Below are 12,556 nucleotides of genomic sequence, written 5' to 3' on the forward strand. Positions count from 1 at the left end.
TTTTTTTTTTTATCCAGTATACAAAATGTCTACCTGAAGGAGTGCTTTGATTTCAACGTATAGTACCTTATCATTTATCAAAATGGATCAAGATGGTACTTTAGAGAGGTCATTTTTTGATTTCCTCGATAGTTAATTAATACCACGGGAAAAACTACTGACAAATTACGAAAAACCGCTTAAAATGGGATTTTAATTTCTAACGATTTGTTTATCACCGAAGCAACGAATAAAAAATTATAATATTATAATATTAATTCAACTTAAAGGCTATAATGAATAATAAAAAAAAAGCGGGGAAGTGGATGTCGCTTTGCTGTACAGTAGGTGACAAGTGGATCAATGTATAATGGATTGTATTAAACTTGAATTCAATGATATAATATCATTGTATAAGAAAAACGATTCTGAGCGGAGACGGTTTATCAGTCTGGATTTTTTAAATTTTTATTATTTATTATAGCCTTTAAGTTGAATTAATATTATAATATTATAATTTTTTATTAGTTGCTTCGGTGATAAACAAATCGTTAATTAAAATCCCATTTTAAGCGGTTTTTCGTAATTTGTCAGTAGTTTTTTCCCGTAGCATTAAATAACTATTGAGAAAATCGAAAATGACCCCTCTAAAGTACCATATTGAACCAATTTGATAAAAGATAAGGTACCTACTATATGTTGAAATTGAAGCACTCCTTCCGGTGGAAACTTTGTATACATGATATCAAAAAAAAATAATAAACACCATTGTAAAACTACTAGCTTCCACGCTCCGCTCAGAATCTAAAATTTAAAAAATCCAGACTTATAAACCGTCTCCGCTCAGAATCGTTTTTCTTGTACAACGATATTATATCATTGAATTCAAGTTTAATACAATCCATAATACATTGACCTACTTGAAACCTACTATATAGCAAAGCAACATCCGCTTACCCGCTTTTTTTTTTTGGTTAACTTATAAATTTTAACTCAAAGCAATTTAATTGAATTACCTTAACTTTTCACAGTTAATTATTTTCATTAAATTGCCTACCTTTGCAGATACTTAACTTCAACATCGGATTTCAATATAACTATCGACAGGAGTCGTTTTTGTATTTACATTATTTTTACGTTATTAAAATAGAGAATTAGATAATTATGTAGTTTTACATGTCTTGGATTTGAGAAACGCGAAATCATAAATTTTAGTCATTTTATCTTGAATTAAGTAGGTAGGTACATACATTAAGAAAAATTCTAATTAATTCGTGATGATCACGTGACTCTCAATAATAAGAAGTGACATATTATATTTCGATATATAACTTATGGATAAACTTGTATTACGTTTTCAAATCTTAAATTTAAAAAGAAAAATTTTTATGAATTCTCAACTCAAAATAATTTGCTAATTTTCGTGATTTTTCCGTATTTTGTAAATTTTTGAACTTTAAATGCTTATAAATAAAAACTGTGATTAAGGAGTTTTATTATTTTTCAAACGTCATAGTAACAACACAGTAGGAGCTTTGTATTAAATTTTCAAGCTTTTTTAGCTAACAAATAAAGTTTTATTGAAATTCATAGAAGACAGCTCAAAACAAGTCGAAATATTTTGAAAATTTTTTAATGTATAGAAAAGGCTAATATAAACATTCAGTGAAAATTTCATGTATTAAATGTATTACGATCATTTGTTTTAGAGTTACATCAAAAACCAAAATCGATTTTGTCAAAAACCGATTTTGCGTAAAAATTCCCGTTTTTCCTTAATTTTTATTTTGCGTTTCCGGGCGCTTTTTAAAACTATTGGGAATTTTAAATTTTGACCTCCTATAAGTACCAACTAGATTCACTTTCCCATCGAACAAAATACTGAAGTTGAAAATCAAAGCATTATTTCGACTACTAATCGTGTACACAGACACAAAAATAAAAAAAAATAAAAATACACACATCATTGTAAAACCAATACCTACATTCATCGCTACGCTCAGAATATAAAATATTATGTTATTTCAAAAATTATAATTTTGTAATAACTCAAAAATACATAGGCGTAGAAGAATATTTAAAAACGTTGATATACTTATCGAGATAATTATTGTTATGAAGAATCGCCGTGCACTGTGCCAGTGTATTTACAATTCCCAACCGTATGCGTTTATTATTATTATAATTGGATAAACATTTATAGAGTTTCGGCGATGGGTAAATGTTTACAAACAATAATAAATATATTATAATAAACATATAATAATATATACTATTATAATAGTGTTATTGACACGACTTGCAATAGCGGTTCATCCCATCGGCCTAACCTAAAACACGTACACATATTTTATCATTTTACTGTATAGTCATAAACCATATTATATTATAATAATATTATGTTGACTATATTATATGCACATATGGTATTTATTAAATATAATAAATTCAATAAATTATTATGCACCGCGAATAGAGGTATGGTACCCGTTATATATACCTACTTCACTTTAAAACTCCACCCTAACCTCGCTCCCCCCCCCCCCCAAAAAAAAATAATAAATATAATGTGAAACCCAGTTGTATGAACTATGAACCCGTTTCGCCAATAAACTCTCAGAATTTACAGTTATCAATTATCACCGCCTTCGATTATCCTCTTAACAACTGAAGTCAGAAGTTATCACGCCACACACCTCGTCTATACAAAAAAATCCTTATAAGAACCTCACTTTTAATTATAGTGTCTTTTCGTCGTCAAGTGGAACGCCGGTGATGTCCTTAACCATTTATAACTGTGATTATGTAACTGAAATCATAATTGGAAGAAAATATATATTCCCATGAAGGGTGGTCGGGTGCAGAGCGGCTTCTCCTTCAAGTCATAAAACTCCAATATCATATAATTATACATGCGTATGCTTATCGTACTTAATACTTATTACTTACTATATAATAGCATAGATTGTATATTTTCTAAAAAATGTAAAAAGATTTTGGCAATCCCGTAAATCATAATAAAATATCACCTTTTTTTCGTAGTATCGAGAGCCATTTTAGCATTTTGAACCACGTTAGTATTACTTCTCCTCAGGCTCCCAATATAATATTACCTATATATATTATTGAATTTCGGAAATTTTAAAACAAAAAAACATATATTATACTGACCTAATTGTCTTGGTGTCTAATTACTAATTATATAATCTATATTAGGATAGTTACCACGGTCTTACTGGTACATCCATATAGTTGGGAACGGTACCACGCGGTAAGCTTAGGTATTTGAGTGTTTGAAATTTCGTTTTAAAAACATAGAAGCAAATTATCAATTATAGTCCTCCGTTGGCGCTTGATTCCTGAAAAGCATTGTTTATCACATTTTAAATGTCATTATACTAAAAGTTATGGTATCGGTCGGCTTTTAAAATATAATAAACAATACTGTCTTAATATTATGTTTAAAAATATGACAATAATTATAATATTATGTAGGTATGTATCTATAATTGATATCTCGTAATATCGGATATTTGGACTTGTAATCGCGGCAGTGGTGTAGCTAAATTGCCTATCCGACACGCCGTATGGATTTGTACAATATTCTGAACAAAACACCGTAAAATAGAAAATTGAATTTATTGTTACATTTTTCCAAATTAAACATTGTTATTATTATTTATTAATAGACGCCGCTGATACTTATATACACAATACACACATATTCATATTCAAAAAGTAACGAGGTATTCTCACCGAGTAATCTAGAGATAATTCACTTGCCCCCTCCTACCAAAACAATGGTCGTCAAACTAAAAATTCGAAAAATGGTCACTTGCAGACTGCAATCATGCGTTAAGTAGACGCATAAACGAATCGTTGAAAACGGTGTAGTTTAACGTGAATACCCGCATGTCCCGAATGCCCGAGAAACATAAGAATAATAATACATACGTACCTTTTATTTTATTAATTATTATTATATTGTAATTTATAATTTTATAAATATGTAACAATAATATTAATATCCATACCAAAATTAAATATAGAACACGAAAAAGCTAAAACCAATACGAGTTTATGACCGAGCGACAATATTTTAGTGACTGACACATTCCGCAACGAACAGTAGACATTTACACGAATGAATAATAATATTATATCAACAGCGTATAAAAAAATTCCTAATTTACTTTAAAAACAAACATAATGTAAGAACACGTACACGCCTACCAGACAGGGACATCATTTCAACTATTTTTGTTGGTGCCAAAATGTTTGCAGGCCATTCAAATTATTACCAGGCCACATAGAAAACTTTTTTTTTTTTTTGGGGGGGGGGGGGGGGTCAAGTGGGAACAAAAACTGTAGAATATTAATTGCATAATTTATTGAATATGTCACTTATATTAGTATGAAAATATCGCAATATTGTTACTATATTTGACGAACTATGTCTAGGTATTTTTAATGTATTTATTTTATATTGTGGATACCAGTGTATAGTGGTATTTACACTTGGTAAATAAATGTATGGATATAAAACACCTTTATAATAAAATACCTAACCGAACCTAACCTACACATTTTTTCTCCCTGCATACTCAAAATATATAATATAGCTAGCTTAATAAAACTAGAAATTTATTTTATGGGTACCCTTCTTTACAATGTTTGTGTTATAATTTTATCAATCATAATATTGTGAGACCACAAAACCACATTAAACATTCTTGGAAATTAGAGAATAGTACAATACTTTTTTTTAATACTGAACAAATATAAACTATATATAATATAAAACACTTAGGTATATCGACGCTTAAATTTATTGTTGGCAGGCCAAAGAAGGCGTTTTAAAAAAAGTTGGTGCAAATGTACACCCCTCCCCCCCCCCCCAATGACGCCCCTGCTATCAGACTACGTCATAAATCCCAAGATATCAACTATATACCTATATGAGTATAGGAACTACTTCCAAGCGCCACTGATATTGTACGAAGATCACCAAAAAATCTCTCTGTTTGTGCTATCTATAAAATATATAGTATTCAAACGAAGTAATTAGATAGTTATGAAAATGTTTAATGTTTAATGTTTAATGTTTAATTATTTATAAGATAACATAATCTGAGAAAGATTCACGGAGTGGGGTTGAACCCTTAACCCTTGACCCCCTCCCAAATGTTTGCCTTGAAATAGGGATCTATAAATAAAAAGCCAATGTCACATTATTTATTATTTTGCGGTTAGTAATTTCTTAGTAAAAACATACATTTAATCCAGAACGAAACAGTTCTAATTAAGTGAAAACAATTATATTAACAACCAAAAGGTTCTATCTGATGAACTTTTTGGTTCTTAACGGAAATTTCTTACAATTTTGTTTTTTTTTACGTTAAATTTTGATTAAAAAAAAAACAAATGACTTTTGTTAATGCAGAACATATTTGTGAATTTTTAGATGTGCCAATCACTAAAAAACCATTCACTACGAAAAAAGATAATACAGTTTCAAGTGGAAAATAATTTAAAATGGCTCTCCTGAACAGTTTGATATTTTGAGATAGCACCTTTTGGTTCAGAGCCCACGAACTAACAATTTAGTATTAGGTATAACTATTTTATATCTTTGTAAAATAATTTTCGTAGACTAATTATTATTCCAAGACCCAAGTGCATATATGATTTATACATTTTATTGACTCAGAAACTACTCGTTAGTCGTTGGATTTATAAATATAGGTACATTGGCATTTTCAAAAAATTATGTAATACAATTAACAGAAAAAATTTAAGTCCTCATTTGAAAAAAAAAATTATTATACCACCACAAGACTAACTTGAATGGTAGGTATATACAAATCCCGAGTACCTACTTGAAAATATGGTCCTTATTGATGCGTGTAATTACATCAATTCGTTACTACAACGAAAAATAGCGATGAGCAAATATGTCACACTCTATATATCTCTTCTCTAACTATATAAAGCTGAAACCCGAGGGCGCTCCTCTGACGATTTTTCGAACTAGCGTAAGAGACTACCAATGAAAAAATTCGATGGGCGGTCCCCCAGGTCTCTGCTTTGTAATATTATAAATATCAGAAAAAAAAGGTATTTTTACGAAGAACTTAGAGATTATAAGTCTGAAGATGTATAGAAAATATTATCAGAAAAAAAAGGTATATTTACGAAGAACTTTGTATTTTTATATTTAAAGATAAAAACTAATATATTTTATTGATGTTAAATTATGTTAAAATATAAATATGAAAGAAAGAAATTAATTATTAAACATAATAACATTAGGCTTAACAATATTTTCGATTGATAAACATTTTTATTTTTGTAAATATCGCTTAGCATAAAACTATATAGGGGGACGAGGTGGCCGAGCGGTCTAACGCGACGGATTCGGCACAGCCGGTCCGAGTTCGATTCTCGACCACCGGGCGGCATTTTTCTCCGTGCAAGTCACGGTGTCCGGAGAACAAGTGCCGCCATCCCCCACCCGGGCATGGCAGATACCTACGGGTGCCCAATCAAAAAGTCTGCCAAACCCAACACACACGTGTTCCTCCCCCTACCGACTTAATAACCTACAGTAAAACTAAAAATAGCTAATGGCCTCAGCTGCCGGGCTTAAGATCGAGTAAAAAAAAAAAAAAACTATATAGTGTTGTACTTCACTCAGACTTATATTATACCCACCAACACACACTATAGTTATAGCTTAAAGGAGAGTTGTTATCACTACAATTTATTTTACTATAATAATATATTGTATCGTTGAATGTAATTATTTGTTTGCTAAATAAATAATATATTATTATTATTATATACGTAATTATTATGGTTTTATTGGTGTATTGTTTTGGGTGTTCGCGTAACAATGCTTAAAGGACTAATTAGTATACACATTGTTGATCGCTGCACAAAAGGACATAATGAAATGAAGAAAAATAATATCGGCAAACCTAGGATCCATTTCTTAGATTTATAAACTAAGATATTTAAACATGAAAAATAATAAATACCACACGAAATTATTAATAACTATCCAAGTTCTCTAACTGCAGATAATCGATAGGTTCGAAAAAACCAGCAATGATAACAAAGAATATATTGACACCTTTTAAAAGTACCAATTAAATGCAAATGCTATTAGAAATCGGCCAAAAACTCGAACTCCGAACTACTATAAAACGTGTACGCACGTGCTCAAAAAACACACGTCGTTGTAAAACAATTGATACATTCATCGTTTCGCCCAGTGAATGTAAAATACTTCTCCTAAAAGTATAAGACGAGCACCAATACAATTCGAAAGACGAATCCACGTTAAAATAATATTATATTATAGGTACCTACCCGTAGGCATAAGTACGTATCGATAATAATGATGTTTGGGAAAATAAGCCGTTAAATAAACGACGCGGTCGTACTCACGCTGGCTAGCAATAAACGACGTCGTAACCGTCGTCTGGGCAATATTTGTATTTTTCGGTGACTGCTTAGAACGAAATTGTTTTTTATAACTCACTTACAATTTTGTCTCCAACAGTATTAGATACTTGTTCCATACTATACCGGAAAAAAACACTGTTAATAAAATAACATGGCCACGACGGAGATCGATATAGACGCAATCCTGAAGGAGATGGTTCGCAGTCTTATTGACGAATTTTTCGTCGACGAAAATCAAGAGCATATCGATGAAGAGCAAGTTCCAGAGGACATCAACAGCATGAAAGACCCAGCTTTAGATGACGTCGTGAACACCCTTTTGGGTGAGATAGTCGAAGCTGTCTGCGTCAAAGTCGACGAAGGGCAACATTTGGATTACGACAAAAATCAAGGAGATATTGAAAACGAGAACAATCAAGAGCCTATGGACGAAAAGGAAGTTCCAGAGGATATCAATGACAAAGAAGACCCAGATGACGTCGTGAACACCCTTTTGGGTGAGATTGTTGAAGCTGTCTGCGACGAAGACTCATCGGAGGCTATGGCCAGCGGAGACGCAGAGACAGTTACAATTCCGGAACAGATGATAGAGACACCGGCCGAGGGCAAAGAGAGGGACGGAAATGGACTGGCCAGGATAACTGAATTGGAAGCACCGAAAGCAGCGGACCCCACACCTCCACGTGGACGCGCAAGGCGAATAGTGGCCACCACGTGGAAGTGTGTGAGGCGGGTCACACGCCTGATGCTGTGCGGATGCTTCCGAGGAGAGTGAAGCCGCAGTCCACCCCTCCCTCCTCCTGGGACCGAAGAACACCAGACAAGACGGCGGCGACATGGGGGATTGATACGTGACAGAGCACTTTACGGTGTACGGCGGTAAGTCACCCAGTACGTTTTCCGGTCACCCGCGGAAAGACGAGGTCGTGGTCGATGGCGTCGCGAGCTCGCGGTTGCCGACACGCGAGACCATCTGTGGCTGCTCGGCGATGGCCCAGCAGCGTAGGTCGTGAGAGGAGCGACGGACGGACGACGACGACGACGACGACGACGACGACGACGACATACGACGGCTAGCTAGACCAGCGTGGGCAACGATACCGCCCCGACGGTACTTCGACGACAGCTGCAGCTTGAACGAAGGTGACTCGTGACGGCGGCGGCGGCGGCGGAGATCTCAGAGCACGATGGGTGAGCGATAGAGCTAAGGTAAGCTATGGGAACACGGACGTCAATGCATCGCCTGACCCGCAGAAACTGATCATGTTTCAGGGTCCGGCGGTGCGCGACTCCACGGCGGAGGGGCCATCGGCGCGGCAGACACTGCGCCGACGGGACCCCAGGACGAAAATCACGGAGAGGATCAGGACCGCGCTGCGTTGCGGTGCGGTCCGCGGATTCTCTCCCCTTTTCGGCCTGCGGTCATCCCGTCGGCCGAGTCTCGGGACTCCAGGACGAAAATCACGGAGTGGATCAGGACCATGGTGCGTTGTGGCGTGGTCCGACGATTCTCTCCCCTTTTCGTCCAGTGGTGGTCCCGCCGGCCGAGTCGAAAAGCCAGAACGAAAATCACGGAGGGTATTAGGACCACGCTGCGTTGCGGTGCGGTCTGCCGATTCTCTCCCCTTTTCGTCTAGTGGTATTTCCGCCGGCCTGGCCGTGCCTCCGGTCGCCGCTGATTCCACAGCCCCAAATAGCTGTCTTCGCTCGCTCAGTGCTTTGGTGTCTCCGTCGTCGCCGTCACAACAGTCGTCTTCAACATCTGCGCATCGTCGGCGCGCATGACATCGCGCACTAGCCGCTCGCCGTCAATCGTCGTCCAATGTCGCTCCCGCGGCCTTCGCAGTCGGGTCCAACCAGCCGTCACGATGGTCGTCACCCGCGAGCAAACGCGCCAGCGATCACAGTCGTCCGCCTTAGGGACCGGCCGCGAAAACGTATGGAGGTGACCAGTGGCCTTTGCATCTGCACGCACCTCGCCATCACGTATCAATCCCCCCGCTTTTGTGTCTTGTCTGGTGTTTTTTTTTTTTTATATTAATATTTTTTTTCATGTTCAAATCTGTTAAATTTTCTGACCATTTTGCGTCAAACCTTATCTTTCGGCTCAAAAAACATTAATTTTTTTTGTATACATATATAACCATTAATTCAGACCATTTTGCGTCAAACTACTTATCCTTTGGTTCACCAGAAATAAGTTTTTTTTTATATATGTATCATCATTAAATTAGACAATTTTGTTTAAAACTTCTTTCGGCTCAAAAAAAAATAAAAATTATGTGGTTAAAATATTGTTTCTTTTTTTCGTATTAATAGTGTATTTTAATTTTTATTTACTTCAACAGAATAATAGATAGAATAATATTAATATAAAATCGATATATAACACTAAATTTGAAATTCTACAACTATTAGCTAACTTTTGCTCCTTAAAAATAAATAGGTGCACTTATTAAGATTATACATGTACGTTGCATTGAAATTTCATAAAATTATTTATTGCTGTCTAAGATAACTCAAACACACACATGTATATAAGTTATTACTTGTGAGTTATGACAATAAGTATTGCAAACAATTTTGTAATTTAAAAATATTGTTCGTGGGTACATTTAACGTAAACATATGTACAGGACGTCCAGTAAAGAGCAAAGCAAACGTTAACCAAATATTTGAAAATTTACAATTTGAAAGAAAAGTTTAAATGAAAGTTATATATTTGTTTAAAGTTTGGCCATCTCTTTATTGAGCGTTCTGTACAAATATATATTATTATATAAACTTAAAAATGTAAGTCTTGGCTAAATCGTGCTCTGGACCACATAGGTACCAAGTGCAGGATACTGAATAAACTATACGACCTGACAAATAGTGGTGCGTTGACTTGAAGAACCACGTACACAATTTAACCTACAAAAGAATATATGTCCAGTAAAAAGCAAACACTAACAAAATATTTCAAATTAAAAACTAAAAGTCGTTATTTTTAAATTATAAGTATTTCTGTATATTTGTTTAGCGTTTGATAATTTTTTTATTGGGCGTCCTGTACATATGTCATATATATATTTACATAAAAAAGACTAAAAGAGAGTCACAAACTCCTAGAAAAACTGAGCACAGGACAGGGTACTAAAAAACTATACGACCTAACCAATAGTGCATATAGTGCGTTGACTTGAAGAACTGTGCACATAGGTAATATAGTTGAACGATGAACCTGCAGAAAATATATACAGGACATCCAGTAAAGAGTAAACATTAACCTAATATTTATATAGATTAGTTTATTTATTAATCTATTAATATAAATAATTTAGTTTATGCATGAAGATATAAATTTCTTCAGATTTTTCATCTTTACCCATTTTGAGGACTTCCCGCGTCCTCGCTCGGATACCTTATTCGCGTTCCCCGCTAAATTTACAGGCCGCGCGCGGCCGTACTTTGTTCCCGGCGGGCCCGCCGCGGCGGAGATAACGTGCAAACCGAGTGCCGCCGTCGCGCGTGTTTATCGATAATTTTTTAGAAAAGTCGAGTTTTACTATATATACAGCCATAAATACATGCGCCGAAAAGTTCAATTTTTTTATTGATATATTTACATGTTATTTTTGATTCAATAAACTGCGTTATTATTATATTATCGTATTTGACTGCCTTTTGTCCTTTTGCCTACTCGGTCTGTAAATGTATAAATATTAATTATATAATAAAATATCCTAGCTCGAGTCGAGTCGACTATACTATAGGTATGTTTAATCATGAGCATAAAATCAAATTAATAACTAACCTATACATGTATACTATATGACTTAATGAGGATCTTTTTATTTATTAATATATATTATATAGTAACTGTAGCAGTATTTGTATGCTACATTAAATTATGAATTACCAAAATAAGAAAGTGGCTATATTTTGATTACCTCAACCAGTTAACTCACCTGACAACTGTAATATTATATTGATAACTATGTATTTATTAGTTCATATATCATAGGTATATACAATATGTTTTTTTGGGTTGTGTAGTATATCGTTTGCATTGTGTGTAGTTATATACTACGTCGAACGTCATTCGAGGTGACTGACCTGATAGACACCCTAAAATTTACTTTTGGTTATATGATTTGCACGGACGCCCGAAATTTTTTAAATTTTTTTTACGTAATTTGTTACTTATTTTTGCTTTTTTAGTGACAGTAATGTACGTTGTCCGCGATACGGCGCAGTCGGATTGCATACCTGATGACGTGACCCGGCCGTCGCTAATTGTCCGCTATCCGACGAAGTCGGTATCCTACCCTTATTACTACGGCGAAAGTCATTCGAGGTGACTAACCTGCTAGACACCCAAAAAAAATACTGCGGCTATATATGATTTGCATGGACGCCCAAATTTTTTTAAATTTTTTTCCACGTTATGTCGCGTTTTGGCGGCAGTAAAGAACGTTGTCAGCGATCCGACGCAGTTGGATTGCATACCTGATGCCGTAACCTGGCCGTCCCACATTATCCACTATCCGACGAAGTAAGATTGCCTAAATAACTGAGATGACTGACATGCTAGACATCAAAAAAATCGCGGCGGCTATATTTTTTTTTTACGAATTTCCGGCGGCATAACCCGGGCTACCACGTCGAACCTAAGGTGGTGGTCTTAACCTTATCACCAGACCTCCTTATGACACACCAACCGGATCGAGACCGACGACCAGACCAAAAGACCACTGCAGCTTCAAACATCGGTTAAAACTCTTCGCCAACTCAGTAGACAACCACTGGATTAAGTAGAATGTTACATACAATATTTTAATGATATAATTATTTAAGTACTCAAAAGTATATTAAAATACTATTTCATCATCGTTGACACTTGACTTTATATAGGTATGATTACAGACTTGCAATAGAAATATGAATAACAATAATTATGCGTGTTTAAAACCACATTGGCGCATATAATATAATAGGTAATAATACCTTTATAGTACACACGCGAGTTAAGAATTTTATACTAAACAGACATATTACACGATTTTATATACCTGCAGCTATTATAACATTATATTGGTAACGAATAAAGTATATTATTACTTAT

Source organism: Metopolophium dirhodum, chromosome 5, assembly GCF_019925205.1.
Source record: "Metopolophium dirhodum isolate CAU chromosome 5, ASM1992520v1, whole genome shotgun sequence".
Lineage (NCBI taxonomy): Eukaryota > Metazoa > Arthropoda > Insecta > Hemiptera > Aphididae > Metopolophium > Metopolophium dirhodum.